Here is a 12933-nt window from a genome sequence, read left to right as displayed (position 1 = left end):
AAAGAAAAATGGAAACGGTAGATAAGATGATTGCATTGCTTGTCTGTTTTCTGCGCAAAGAAAGCACTCTGCTGCCCTCTTTTAGCAGAAGATGGAACTGCAGTTTCAACTTAAGGCGGGAAACCTTCTATTATGCAAATAATTCCCAGAAGACCCCAGAAGCCCAGATTGAAAGGGTGTCAGCCTCGTGTGGCTGCAAAGATATCCCCTGAGTCCTGCAGTAGAAGTCTGGCTTTCCAGAGGCACGGTGCTCAGGGAACTGCACTCAGAGTAGCGACCCATACAAAGGCCACCCTCATCTACCAGTGTGCTTGCCTCTGTCCACTTTTCCTGTCTATAGAACCTGGCCGTTCGTGGCCAAGTGAGTGAGAAGGACTGCCAGGGCAGCGCAGCTCCCATTCACCCACCGGAGCTGGCGCCATCCTCATGTCACTGCAGTGCTCTGTTAAATCAGCTGCTCTGGGCTGCAATGGTCCAGAGCACTGTAGCGCCAGTGTGCAGCATGTAAGGCATTGGTGGTTCAGTGGTAGAATTCTCGCCTGCCACGCGGGAGGCCCGGGTTCGATTCCCGGCCAATGCATGAGCGTTTTGCACATGTACCTTTCGTTGACTTTGAAGCATCGTGAAAAGGAAGAGATCAAACAAAAAAACAAGCCTTGATTGCCTTGCTTGCCTTATTTCTGCTACTAGCGATCACTCTGCTGATCCCTTTTAGTAGAAGGGGCCGCTGCGCCTTGACTGGAAGCAGGGCAATCTCAGATTATGCAAACAGCTCATAGAGGCCCAGCCCGAGTAGGTGCCAGTCTCACACGTCTGCAAAGGCCTTCAATGAGGCTTTCAGCAGAAGTCAAGAGTTTACGAGTGACCATTCGCATGGAACTGGCAGGTGTGTTAAATCAAGCGCTCTACCGCAGTAATGCTGCTTGTCAAGCATTGGTAGTTCAGTGGTAGAATTCTCGCTTCCCAAGCGGGAGGCCCGGGTTCGATTCCCGGCCAATGCATGGCACTTTTGTAGACGTGTCTCTTGATATTTTAAAAGGCATGGGAAAAGAAAAATGGAAACGGTAGATAAGATGATTGCATTGCTTGTCTGTTTTCTGCGCAAAGAAAGCACTCTGCTGCCCTCTTTTAGCAGAAGATGGAACTGCAGTTTCAACTTAAGGCGGGAAACCTTCTATTATGCAAATAATTCCCAGAAGACCCCAGAAGCCCAGATTGAAAGGGTGTCAGCCTCGTGTGGCTGCAAAGATATCCCCTGAGTCCTGCAGTAGAAGTCTGGCTTTCCTGAGGCACGGTGCTCAGGGAACTGCACTCAGAGTAGCGACCCATACAAAGGCCACCCTCATCTACCAGTGTGCTTGCCTCTGTCCACTTTTCCTGTCTATAGAACCTGGCCGTTCGTGGCCAAGTGAGTGAGAAGGACTGCCAGGGCAGCGCAGCTCCCATTCACCCACCGGAGCTGGCGCCATCCTCATGTCACTGCAGTGCTCTGTTAAATCAGCTGCTCTGGGCTGCAATGGTCCAGAGCACTGTAGCGCCAGTGTGCAGCATGTAAGGCATTGGTGGTTCAGTGGTAGAATTCTCGCCTGCCACGCGTGAGGCCCGGGTTCGATTCCCGGCCAATGCATGAGCGTTTTGCACATGTACCTTTCGTTGACTTTGAAGCATCGTGAAAAGGAAGAGATCAAACAAAAAAACAAGCCTTGATTGCCTTGCTTGCCTTATTTCTGCTACTAGCGATCACTCTGCTGATCCCTTTTAGTAGAAGGGGCCGCTGCGCCTTGACTGGAAGCAGGGCAATCTCAGATTATGCAAACAGCTCATAGAGGCCCAGCTCGAGTAGGTGCCAGTCTCACACGTCTGCAAAGGCCTTCAATGAGGCTTTCAGCAGAAGTCAAGAGTTTACGAGTGACCATTCGCATGGAACTGGCAGGTGTGTTAAATCAAGCGCTCTACCGCAGTAATGCTGCTTGTCAAGCATTGGTAGTTCAGTGGTAGAATTCTCGCTTCCCAAGCGGGAGGCCCGGGTTCGATTCCCGGCCAATGCATGGCACTTTTGTAGACGTGTCTCTTGATATTTTAAAAGGCATGGGAAAAGAAAAATGGAAACGGTAGATAAGATGATTGCATTGCTTGTCTGTTTTCTGCGCAAAGAAAGCACTCTGCTGCCCTCTTTTAGCAGAAGATGGAACTGCAGTTTCAACTTAAGGCGGGAAACCTTCTATTATGCAAATAATTCCCAGAAGACCCCAGAAGCCTAGATTGAAAGGGTGTCAGCCTCGTGTGGCTGCAAAGATATCCCCTGAGTCCTGCAGTAGAAGTCTGGCTTTCCTGAGGCACGGTGCTCAGGGAACTGCACTCAGAGTAGCGACCCATACAAAGGCCACCCTCATCTACCAGTGTGCTTGCCTCTGTCCACTTTTCCTGTCTATAGAACCTGGCCGTTCGTGGCCAAGTGAGTGAGAAGGACTGCCAGGGCAGCGCAGCTCCCATTCACCCACCGGAGCTGGCGCCATCCTCATGTCACTGCAGTGCTCTGTTAAATCAGCTGCTCTGGGCTGCAATGGTCCAGAGCACTGTAGCGCCAGTGTGCAGCATGTAAGGCATTGGTGGTTCAGTGGTAGAATTCTCGCCTGCTACGCGGGAGGCCTGGGTTCGATTCCCGGCCAATGCATGAGCGTTTTGCACATGTACCTTTCGTTGACTTTGAAGCATCGTGAAAAGGAAGAGATCAAACAAAAAAACAAGCCTTGATTGCCTTGCTTGCCTTATTTCTGCTACTAGCGATCACTCTGCTGATCCCTTTTAGTAGAAGGGGCCGCTGCGCCTTGACTGGAAGCAGGGCAATCTCAGATTATGCAAACAGCTCATAGAGGCCCAGCTCGAGTAGGTGCCAGTCTCACACGTCTGCAAAGGCCTTCAATGAGGCTTTCAGCAGAAGTCAAGAGTTTACGAGTGACCATTCGCATGGAACTGGCAGGTGTGTTAAATCAAGCGCTCTACCGCAGTAAAGCTGCTTGTCAAGCATTGGTAGTTCAGTGGTAGAATTCTCGCTTCCCAAGCGGGAGGCCCGGGTTCGATTCCCGGCCAATGCATGGCACTTTTGTAGACGTGTCTCTTGATATTTTAAAAGGCATGGGAAAAGAAAAATGGAAACGGTAGATAAGATGATTGCATTGCTTGTCTGTTTTCTGCGCAAAGAAAGCACTCTGCTGCCCTCTTTTAGCAGAAGATGGAACTGCAGTTTCAACTTAAGGCGGGAAACCTTCTATTATGCAAATAATTCCCAGAAGACCCCAGAAGCCCAGATTGAAAGGGTGTCAGCCTCGTGTGGCTGCAAAGATATCCCCTGAGTCCTGCAGTAGAAGTCTGGCTTTCCTGAGGCACGGTGCTCAGGGAACTGCACTCAGAGTAGCGACCCATACAAAGGCCACCCTCATCTACCAGTGTGCTTGCCTCTGTCCACTTTTCCTGTCTATAGAACCTGGCCGTTCGTGGCCGTTCGTGGCCAAGTGAGTGAGAAGGACTGCCAGGGCAGCGCAGCTCCCATTCACCCACCGGAGCTGGCGCCATCCTCATGTCACTGCAGTGCTCTGTTAAATCAGCTGCTCTGGGCTGCAATGGTCCAGAGCACTGTAGCGCCAGTGTGCAGTATGTAAGGCATTGGTGGTTCAGTGGTAGAATTCTCGCCTGCCACGCGGGAGGCCCGGGTTCGATTCCCGGCCAATGCATGAGCGTTTTGCACATGTACCTTTCGTTGACTTTGAAGCATCGTGAAAAGGAAGAGACCGAACAAAAAAACAAGCCTTGATTGCCTTGCTTGCCTTATTTCTGCTACTAGCGATCACTCTGCTGATCCCTTTTAGTAGAAGGGGCCGCTGCGCCTTGACTGGAAGCAGGGCAATCTCAGATTATGCAAACAGCTCATAGAGGCCCAGCCCGAGTAGGTGCCAGTCTCACACGTCTGCAAAGGCCTTCAATGAGGCTTTCAGCAGAAGTCAAGAGTTTACGAGTGACCATTCGCATGGAACTGGCAGGTGTGTTAAATCAAGCGCTCTACCGCAGTAATGCTGCTTGTCAGGCGGAAGCGGGAGGCCCGGGTTCGATTCCCGGCCAATGCATGGCACTTTTGTAGACGTGTCTCTTGATATTTTAAAAGGCATGGGAAAAGAAAAATGGAAACGGTAGATAAGATGATTGCATTGCTTGTCTGTTTTCTGCGCAAAGAAAGCACTCTGCTGCCCTCTTTTAGCAGAAGATGGAACTGCAGTTTCAACTTAAGGCGGGAAACCTTCTATTATGCAAATAATTCCCAGAAGACCCCAGAAGCCCAGATTGAAAGGGTGTCAGCCTCGTGTGGCTGCAAAGATATCCCCTGAGTCCTGCAGTAGAAGTCTGGCTTTCCTGAGGCACGGTGCTCAGGGAACTGCACTCAGAGTAGCGACCCATACAAAGGCCACCCTCATCTACCAGTGTGCTTGCCTCTGTCCACTTTTCCTGTCTATAGAACCTGGCCGTTCGTGGCCAAGTGAGTGAGAAGGACTGCCAGGGCAGCGCAGCTCCCATTCACCCACCGGAGCTGGCGCCATCCTCATGTCACTGCAGTGCTCTGTTAAATCAGCTGCTCTGGGCTGCAATGGTCCAGAGCACTGTAGCGCCAGTGTGCAGCATGTAAGGCATTGGTGGTTCAGTGGTAGAATTCTCGCCTGCCACGCGGGAGGCCCGGGTTCGATTCCCGGCCAATGCATGAGCGTTTTGCACATGTACCTTTCGTTGACTTTGAAGCATCGTGAAAAGGAAGAGACCGAACAAAAAAACAAGCCTTGCTTGCCTTATTTCTGCTACTAGCGATCACTCTGCTGATCCCTTTTAGTAGAAGGGGCCGCTGCGCCTTGACTGGAAGCAGGGCAATCTCAGATTATGCAAAACGCTCATAGAGGCCCAGCCCGAGTAGGTGCCAGTCTCACACGTCTGCAAAGGCCTTCAATGAGGCTTTCAGCAGAAGTCAAGAGTTTACGAGTGACCATTCGCATGGAACTGGCAGGTGTGTTAAATCAAGCGCTCTACCGCAGTAATGCTGCTTGTCAGGCATTGGTAGTTCAGTGGTAGAATTCTCGCTTCCCAAGCGGGAGGCCCGGGTTCGATTCCCGGCCAATGCATGGCACTTTTGTAGACGTGTCTCTTGATATTTTAAAAGGCATGGGAAAAGAAAAATGGAAACGGTAGATAAGATGATTGCATTTCTTGTCTGTTTTCTGCGCAAAGAAAGCACTCTGCTGCCCTCTTTTAGCAGAAGATGGAACTGCAGTTTCAACTTAAGGCGGGAAACCTTCTATTATGCAAATAATTCCCAGAAGACCCCAGAAGCCCAGATTGAAAGGGTGTCAGCCTCGTGTGGCTGCAAAGATATCCCCTGAGTCCTGCGGTAGAAGTCTGGCTTTCCTGAGGCACGGTGCTCAGGGAACTGCATCCAGAGTAGCGACCCATACAAAGGCCACCCTCATCTACCAGTGTGCTTGCCTCTGTCCACTTTTCCTGTCTATAGAACCTGGCCGTTCGTGGCCAAGTGAGTGAGAAGGACTGCCAGGGCAGCGCAGCTCCCATTCACCCACCGGAGCTGGCGCCATCCTCATGTCACTGCAGTGCTCTGTTAAATCAGCTGCTCTGGGCTGCAATGGTCCAGAGCACTGTAGCGCCAGTGTGCAGCATGTAAGTCATTGGTGGTTCAGTGGTAGAATTCTCGCCTGCCACGGGGTTCGATTCCCGGCCAATGCATGAGCGTTTTGCACATGTACCTTTCGTTGACTTTGAAGCATCGTGAAAAGGAAGAGACCGAACAAAAAAACAAGCCTTGATTGCCTTGCTTGCCTTATTTCTGCTACTAGCGATCACTCTGCTGATCCCTTTTAGTAGAAGGGGCCGCTGCGCCTTGGCTGGAAGCAGGGCAATCTCAGATTATGCAAACAGCTCATAGAGGCCCAGCCCGAGTAGGTGCCAGTCTCACACGTCTGCAAAGGCCTTCAATGAGGCTTTCAGCAGAAGTCAAGAGTTTACGAGTGACCATTCGCATGGAACTGGCAGGTGTGTTAAATCAAGCGCTCTACCGCAGTAATGCTGCTTGTCAAGCATTGGTAGTTCAGTGGTAGAATTCTCGCTTCCCAAGCGGGAGGCCCGGGTTCGATTCCCGGCCAATGCATGGCACTTTTGTAGACGTGTCTCTTGATATTTTAAAAGGCATGGGAAAAGAAAAATGGAAACGGTAGATAAGATGATTGCATTGCTTGTCTGTTTTCTGCGCAAAGAAAGCACTCTGCTGCCCTCTTTTAGCAGAAGATGGAACTGCAGTTTCAACTTAAGGCGGGAAACCTTCTATTATGCAAATATTTCCCAGAAGACCCCAGAAGCCCAGATTGAAAGGGTGTCAGCCTCGTGTGGCTGCAAAGATATCCCCTGAGTCCTGCAGTAGAAGTCTGGCTTTCCTGAGGCACGGTGCTCAGGGAACTGCACTCAGAGTAGCGACCCATACAAAGGCCACCCTCATCTACCAGTGTGCTTGCCTCTGTCCACTTTTCCTGTCTATAGAACCTGGCCGTTCGTGGCCAAGTGAGTGAGAAGGACTGCCAGGGCAGCGCAGCTCCCATTCACCCACCGGAGCTGGCGCCATCCTCATGTCACTGCAGTGCTCTGTTAAATCAGCTGCTCTGGGCTGCAATGGTCCAGAGCACTGTAGCGCCAGTGTGCAGCATGTAAGGCATTGGTGGTTCAGTGGTAGAATTCTCGCCTGCCACGCGTGAGGCCCGGGTTCGATTCCCGGCCAATGCATGAGCGTTTTGCACATGTACCTTTCGTTGACTTTGAAGCATCGTGAAAAGGAAGAGATCAAACAAAAAAACAAGCCTTGATTGCCTTGCTTGCCTTATTTCTGCTACTAGCGATCACTCTGCTGATCCCTTTTAGTAGAAGGGGCCGCTGCGCCTTGACTGGAAGCAGGGCAATCTCAGATTATGCAAACAGCTCATAGAGGCCCAGCTCGAGTAGGTGCCAGTCTCACACGTCTGCAAAGGCCTTCAATGAGGCTTTCAGCAGAAGTCAAGAGTTTACGAGTGACCATTCGCATGGAACTGGCAGGTGTGTTAAATCAAGCGCTCTACCGCAGTAATGCTGCTTGTCAAGCATTGGTAGTTCAGTGGTAGAATTCTCGCTTCCCAAGCGGGAGGCCCGGGTTCGATTCCCGGCCAATGCATGGCACTTTTGTAGACGTGTCTCTTGATATTTTAAAAGGCATGGGAAAAGAAAAATGGAAACGGTAGATAAGATGATTGCATTGCTTGTCTGTTTTCTGCGCAAAGAAAGCACTCTGCTGCCCTCTTTTAGCAGAAGATGGAACTGCAGTTTCAACTTAAGGCGGGAAACCTTCTATTATGCAAATAATTCCCAGAAGACCCCAGAAGCCCAGATTGAAAGGGTGTCAGCCTCGTGTGGCTGCAAAGATATCCCCTGAGTCCTGCAGTAGAAGTCTGGCTTTCCTGAGGCACGGTGCTCAGGGAACTGCACTCAGAGTAGCGACCCATACAAAGGCCACCCTCATCTACCAGTGTGCTTGCCTCTGTCCACTTTTCCTGTCTATAGAACCTGGCCGTTCGTGGCCAAGTGAGTGAGAAGGACTGCCAGGGCAGCGCAGCTCCCATTCACCCACCGGAGCTGGCGCCATCCTCATGTCACTGCAGTGCTCTGTTAAATCAGCTGCTCTGGGCTGCAATGGTCCAGAGCACTGTAGCGCCAGTGTGCAGCATGTAAGGCATTGGTGGTTCAGTGGTAGAATTCTCGCCTGCTACGCGGGAGGCCTGGGTTCGATTCCCGGCCAATGCATGAGCGTTTTGCACATGTACCTTTCGTTGACTTTGAAGCATCGTGAAAAGGAAGAGATCAAACAAAAAAACAAGCCTTGATTGCCTTGCTTGCCTTATTTCTGCTACTAGCGATCACTCTGCTGATCCCTTTTAGTAGAAGGGGCCGCTGCGCCTTGACTGGAAGCAGGGCAATCTCAGATTATGCAAACAGCTCATAGAGGCCCAGCTCGAGTAGGTGCCAGTCTCACACGTCTGCAAAGGCCTTCAATGAGGCTTTCAGCAGAAGTCAAGAGTTTACGAGTGACCATTCGCATGGAACTGGCAGGTGTGTTAAATCAAGCGCTCTACCGCAGTAAAGCTGCTTGTCAAGCATTGGTAGTTCAGTGGTAGAATTCTCGCTTCCCAAGCGGGAGGCCCGGGTTCGATTCCCGGCCAATGCATGGCACTTTTGTAGACGTGTCTCTTGATATTTTAAAAGGCATGGGAAAAGAAAAATGGAAACGGTAGATAAGATGATTGCATTGCTTGTCTGTTTTCTGCGCAAAGAAAGCACTCTGCTGCCCTCTTTTAGCAGAAGATGGAACTGCAGTTTCAACTTAAGGCGGGAAACCTTCTATTATGCAAATAATTCCCAGAAGACCCCAGAAGCCCAGATTGAAAGGGTGTCAGCCTCGTGTGGCTGCAAAGATATCCCCTGAGTCCTGCAGTAGAAGTCTGGCTTTCCTGAGGCACGGTGCTCAGGGAACTGCACTCAGAGTAGCGACCCATACAAAGGCCACCCTCATCTACCAGTGTGCTTGCCTCTGTCCACTTTTCCTGTCTATAGAACCTGGCCGTTCGTGGCCGTTCGTGGCCAAGTGAGTGAGAAGGACTGCCAGGGCAGCGCAGCTCCCATTCACCCACCGGAGCTGGCGCCATCCTCATGTCACTGCAGTGCTCTGTTAAATCAGCTGCTCTGGGCTGCAATGGTCCAGAGCACTGTAGCGCCAGTGTGCAGTATGTAAGGCATTGGTGGTTCAGTGGTAGAATTCTCGCCTGCCACGCGGGAGGCCCGGGTTCGATTCCCGGCCAATGCATGAGCGTTTTGCACATGTACCTTTCGTTGACTTTGAAGCATCGTGAAAAGGAAGAGACCGAACAAAAAAACAAGCCTTGATTGCCTTGCTTGCCTTATTTCTGCTACTAGCGATCACTCTGCTGATCCCTTTTAGTAGAGGGGGCCGCTGCGCCTTGACTGGAAGCAGGGCAATCTCAGATTATGCAAACAGCTCATAGAGGCCCAGCCCGAGTAGGTGCCAGTCTCACACGTCTGCAAAGGCCTTCAATGAGGCTTTCAGCAGAAGTCAAGAGTTTACGAGTGACCATTCGCATGGAACTGGCAGGTGTGTTAAATCAAGCGCTCTACCGCAGTAATGCTGCTTGTCAGGCGGAAGCGGGAGGCCCGGGTTCGATTCCCGGCCAATGCATGGCACTTTTGTAGACGTGTCTCTTGATATTTTAAAAGGCATGGGAAAAGAAAAATGGAAACGGTAGATAAGATGATTGCATTGCTTGTCTGTTTTCTGCGCAAAGAAAGCACTCTGCTGCCCTCTTTTAGCAGAAGATGGAACTGCAGTTTCAACTTAAGGCGGGAAACCTTCTATTATGCAAATAATTCCCAGAAGACCCCAGAAGCCCAGATTGAAAGGGTGTCAGCCTCGTGTGGCTGCAAAGATATCCCCTGAGTCCTGCAGTAGAAGTCTGGCTTTCCTGAGGCACGGTGCTCAGGGAACTGCACTCAGAGTAGCGACCCATACAAAGGCCACCCTCATCTACCAGTGTGCTTGCCTCTGTCCACTTTTCCTGTCTATAGAACCTGGCCGTTCGTGGCCAAGTGAGTGAGAAGGACTGCCAGGGCAGCGCAGCTCCCATTCACCCACCGGAGCTGGCGCCATCCTCATGTCACTGCAGTGCTCTGTTAAATCAGCTGCTCTGGGCTGCAATGGTCCAGAGCACTGTAGCGCCAGTGTGCAGCATGTAAGGCATTGGTGGTTCAGTGGTAGAATTCTCGCCTGCCACGCGGGAGGCCCGGGTTCGATTCCCGGCCAATGCATGAGCGTTTTGCACATGTACCTTTCGTTGACTTTGAAGCATCGTGAAAAGGAAGAGACCGAACAAAAAAACAAGCCTTGCTTGCCTTATTTCTGCTACTAGCGATCACTCTGCTGATCCCTTTTAGTAGAAGGGGCCGCTGCGCCTTGACTGGAAGCAGGGCAATCTCAGATTATGCAAAACGCTCATAGAGGCCCAGCCCGAGTAGGTGCCAGTCTCACACGTCTGCAAAGGCCTTCAATGAGGCTTTCAGCAGAAGTCAAGAGTTTACGAGTGACCATTCGCATGGAACTGGCAGGTGTGTTAAATCAAGCGCTCTACCGCAGTAATGCTGCTTGTCAGGCATTGGTAGTTCAGTGGTAGAATTCTCGCTTCCCAAGCGGGAGGCCCGGGTTCGATTCCCGGCCAATGCATGGCACTTTTGTAGACGTGTCTCTTGATATTTTAAAAGGCATGGGAAAAGAAAAATGGAAACGGTAGATAAGATGATTGCATTTCTTGTCTGTTTTCTGCGCAAAGAAAGCACTCTGCTGCCCTCTTTTAGCAGAAGATGGAACTGCAGTTTCAACTTAAGGCGGGAAACCTTCTATTATGCAAATAATTCCCAGAAGACCCCAGAAGCCCAGATTGAAAGGGTGTCAGCCTCGTGTGGCTGCAAAGATATCCCCTGAGTCCTGCGGTAGAAGTCTGGCTTTCCTGAGGCACGGTGCTCAGGGAACTGCATCCAGAGTAGCGACCCATACAAAGGCCACCCTCATCTACCAGTGTGCTTGCCTCTGTCCACTTTTCCTGTCTATAGAACCTGGCCGTTCGTGGCCAAGTGAGTGAGAAGGACTGCCAGGGCAGCGCAGCTCCCATTCACCCACCGGAGCTGGCGCCATCCTCATGTCACTGCAGTGCTCTGTTAAATCAGCTGCTCTGGGCTGCAATGGTCCAGAGCACTGTAGCGCCAGTGTGCAGCATGAAAGGCATTGGTGGTTCAGTGGTAGAATTCTCGCCTGCCACGCGGGAGGCCCGGGTTCGATTCCCGGCCAATGCATGAGCGTTTTGCACATGTACCTTTCGTTGACTTTGAAGCATCGTGAAAAGGAAGAGACCGAACAAAAAAACAAGCCTTGATTGCCTTGCTTGCCTTATTTCTGCTACTAGCGATCACTCTGCTGATCCCTTTTAGTAGAAGGGGCCGCTGCGCCTTGACTGGAAGCAGGGCAATCTCAGATTATGCAAAACGCTCATAGAGGCCCAGCCCGAGTAGGTGCCAGTCTCACACGTCTGCAAAGGCCTTCAATGAGGCTTTCAGCAGAAGTCAAGAGTTTACGAGTGACCATTCGCATGGAACTGGCAGGTGTGTTAAATCAAGCGCTCTACCGCAGTAATGCTGCTTGTCAGGCATTGGTAGTTCAGTGGTAGAATTCTCGCTTCCCAAGCGGGAGGCCCGGGTTCGATTCGCGGCCAATGCATGGCACTTTTGTAGACGTGTCTCTTGATATTTTAAAAGGCATGGGAAAAGAAAAATGGAAACGGTAGATAAGATGATTGCATTTCTTGTCTGTTTTCTGCGCAAAGAAAGCACTCTGCTGCCCTCTTTTAGCAGAAGATGGAACTGCAGTTTCAACTTAAGGCGGGAAACCTTCTATTATGCAAATAATTCCCAGAAGACCCCAGAAGCCCAGATTGAAAGGGTGTCAGCCTCGTGTGGCTGCAAAGATATCCCCTGAGTCCTGCGGTAGAAGTCTGGCTTTCCTGAGGCACGGTGCTCAGGGAACTGCACTCAGAGTAGCGACCCATACAAAGGCCACCCTCATCTACCAGTGTGCTTGCCTCTGTCCACTTTTCCTGTCTATAGAACCTGGCCGTTCGTGGCCAAGTGAGTGAGAAGGACTGCCAGGGCAGCGCAGCTCCCATTCACCCACCGGAGCTGGCGCCATCCTCATGTCACTGCAGTGCTCTGTTAAATCAGCTGCTCTGGGCTGCAATGGTCCAGAGCACTGTAGCGCCAGTGTGCAGCATGTAAGGCATTGGTGGTTCAGTGGTAGAATTCTCGCCTGCCACGCAGGAGGCCCGGGTTGGATTCCCGGCCAATGCATGAGCGTTTTGCACATGTACCTTTCGTTGACTTTGAAGCATCGTGAAAAGGAAGAGACCGAACAAAAAAACAAGCCTTGATTACCTTGCTTGCCTTATTTCTGCTACTAGCGATCACTCTGCTGATCCCTTTTAGTAGAAGGGGCCGCTGCGCCTTGACTGGAAGCAGGGCAATCTCAGATTATGCAAACAGCTCATAGAGGCCCAGCCCGAGTAGGTGCCAGTCTCACACGTCTGCAAAGGCCTTCAATGAGGCTTTCAGCAGAAGTCAAGAGTTTACGAGTGACCATTCGCATGGAACTGGCAGGTGTGTTAAATCAAGCGCTCTACCGCAGTAATGCTGCTTGTCAGGCATTGGTAGTTCAGTGGTAGAATTCTCGCTTCCCAAGCGGGAGGCCCGGGTTCGATTCCCGGCCAATGCATGGCACTTTTGTAGACGTGACTCTTGATATTTTAAAAGGCATGGGAAAAGAAAAATGGAAACGGTAGATAAGATGATTGCATTGCTTGTCTGTTTTCTGCGCAAAGAAAGCACTCTGCTGCCCTCTTTTAGCAGAAGATGGAACTGCAGTTTCAACTTAAGGCGGGAAACCTTCTATTATGCAAATAATTCCCAGAAGACCCCAGAAGCCCAGATTGAAAGGGTGTCAGCCTCGTGTGGCTGCAAAGATATCCCCTGAGTCCTGCAGTAGAAGTCTGGCTTTCCTGAGGCACGGTGCTCAGGGAACTGCACTCAGAGTAGCGACCCATACAAAGGCCACCCTCATCTACCAGTGTGCTTGCCTCTGTCCACTTTTCCTGTCTATAGAACCTGGCCGTTCGTGGCCAAGTGAGTGAGAAGGACTGCCAGGGCAGCGCAGCTCCCATTCACCCACCGGAGCTGGCGCCATCCTCATGTCACTGCAGT

General features: G+C 51.1%; 17 non-coding genes across 17 annotated transcripts; all 17 read left to right on the top strand.

Moving 5' to 3' along the window:
* Positions 1 to 509: 509 nt before the first annotated feature.
* On the top strand, positions 510 to 580 carry TRNAG-GCC (transfer RNA glycine (anticodon GCC)). Its single transcript has one exon. It is a non-coding gene; the product is annotated as a tRNA-Gly (tRNA).
* A 350-nt stretch (positions 581 to 930) lies between these two features.
* On the top strand, positions 931 to 1001 carry TRNAG-CCC (transfer RNA glycine (anticodon CCC)). The gene has a single exon. It is a non-coding gene; the product is annotated as a tRNA-Gly (tRNA).
* Positions 1002 to 1977: 976 nt separating this feature from the next.
* TRNAG-CCC (transfer RNA glycine (anticodon CCC)) lies at positions 1978 to 2048 on the top strand. The gene has a single exon. It is a non-coding gene; the product is annotated as a tRNA-Gly (tRNA).
* A 555-nt stretch (positions 2049 to 2603) lies between these two features.
* Positions 2604 to 2674, top strand: TRNAS-GCU (transfer RNA serine (anticodon GCU)). The gene has a single exon. It is a non-coding gene; the product is annotated as a tRNA-Ser (tRNA).
* A 350-nt stretch (positions 2675 to 3024) lies between these two features.
* Positions 3025 to 3095, top strand: TRNAG-CCC (transfer RNA glycine (anticodon CCC)). The gene has a single exon. It is a non-coding gene; the product is annotated as a tRNA-Gly (tRNA).
* Positions 3096 to 3660: 565 nt separating this feature from the next.
* TRNAG-GCC (transfer RNA glycine (anticodon GCC)) lies at positions 3661 to 3731 on the top strand. Its single transcript has one exon. It is a non-coding gene; the product is annotated as a tRNA-Gly (tRNA).
* A 945-nt stretch (positions 3732 to 4676) lies between these two features.
* TRNAG-GCC (transfer RNA glycine (anticodon GCC)) lies at positions 4677 to 4747 on the top strand. Its single transcript has one exon. It is a non-coding gene; the product is annotated as a tRNA-Gly (tRNA).
* A 341-nt stretch (positions 4748 to 5088) lies between these two features.
* Positions 5089 to 5159, top strand: TRNAG-CCC (transfer RNA glycine (anticodon CCC)). Its single transcript has one exon. It is a non-coding gene; the product is annotated as a tRNA-Gly (tRNA).
* A 966-nt stretch (positions 5160 to 6125) lies between these two features.
* On the top strand, positions 6126 to 6196 carry TRNAG-CCC (transfer RNA glycine (anticodon CCC)). The gene has a single exon. It is a non-coding gene; the product is annotated as a tRNA-Gly (tRNA).
* A 976-nt stretch (positions 6197 to 7172) lies between these two features.
* TRNAG-CCC (transfer RNA glycine (anticodon CCC)) lies at positions 7173 to 7243 on the top strand. The gene has a single exon. It is a non-coding gene; the product is annotated as a tRNA-Gly (tRNA).
* A 555-nt stretch (positions 7244 to 7798) lies between these two features.
* TRNAS-GCU (transfer RNA serine (anticodon GCU)) lies at positions 7799 to 7869 on the top strand. The gene has a single exon. It is a non-coding gene; the product is annotated as a tRNA-Ser (tRNA).
* A 350-nt stretch (positions 7870 to 8219) lies between these two features.
* TRNAG-CCC (transfer RNA glycine (anticodon CCC)) lies at positions 8220 to 8290 on the top strand. Its single transcript has one exon. It is a non-coding gene; the product is annotated as a tRNA-Gly (tRNA).
* A 565-nt stretch (positions 8291 to 8855) lies between these two features.
* Positions 8856 to 8926, top strand: TRNAG-GCC (transfer RNA glycine (anticodon GCC)). Its single transcript has one exon. It is a non-coding gene; the product is annotated as a tRNA-Gly (tRNA).
* A 945-nt stretch (positions 8927 to 9871) lies between these two features.
* TRNAG-GCC (transfer RNA glycine (anticodon GCC)) lies at positions 9872 to 9942 on the top strand. The gene has a single exon. It is a non-coding gene; the product is annotated as a tRNA-Gly (tRNA).
* Positions 9943 to 10283: 341 nt separating this feature from the next.
* On the top strand, positions 10284 to 10354 carry TRNAG-CCC (transfer RNA glycine (anticodon CCC)). Its single transcript has one exon. It is a non-coding gene; the product is annotated as a tRNA-Gly (tRNA).
* A 555-nt stretch (positions 10355 to 10909) lies between these two features.
* On the top strand, positions 10910 to 10980 carry TRNAG-GCC (transfer RNA glycine (anticodon GCC)). The gene has a single exon. It is a non-coding gene; the product is annotated as a tRNA-Gly (tRNA).
* Positions 10981 to 12377: 1397 nt separating this feature from the next.
* On the top strand, positions 12378 to 12448 carry TRNAG-CCC (transfer RNA glycine (anticodon CCC)). The gene has a single exon. It is a non-coding gene; the product is annotated as a tRNA-Gly (tRNA).
* Positions 12449 to 12933: the final 485 nt, after the last annotated feature.

Source organism: Ambystoma mexicanum, chromosome 1p, assembly GCF_040938575.1.
Source record: "Ambystoma mexicanum isolate Mex_15411 chromosome 1p, UKY_AmexF1_1, whole genome shotgun sequence".
In the NCBI taxonomy this organism is placed as follows: Eukaryota; Metazoa; Chordata; class Amphibia; order Caudata; family Ambystomatidae; genus Ambystoma; species Ambystoma mexicanum.
The sequence above is the reverse complement of the archived record's forward strand: the minus strand, read 5'-3'. Positions and strand labels throughout refer to the sequence as shown.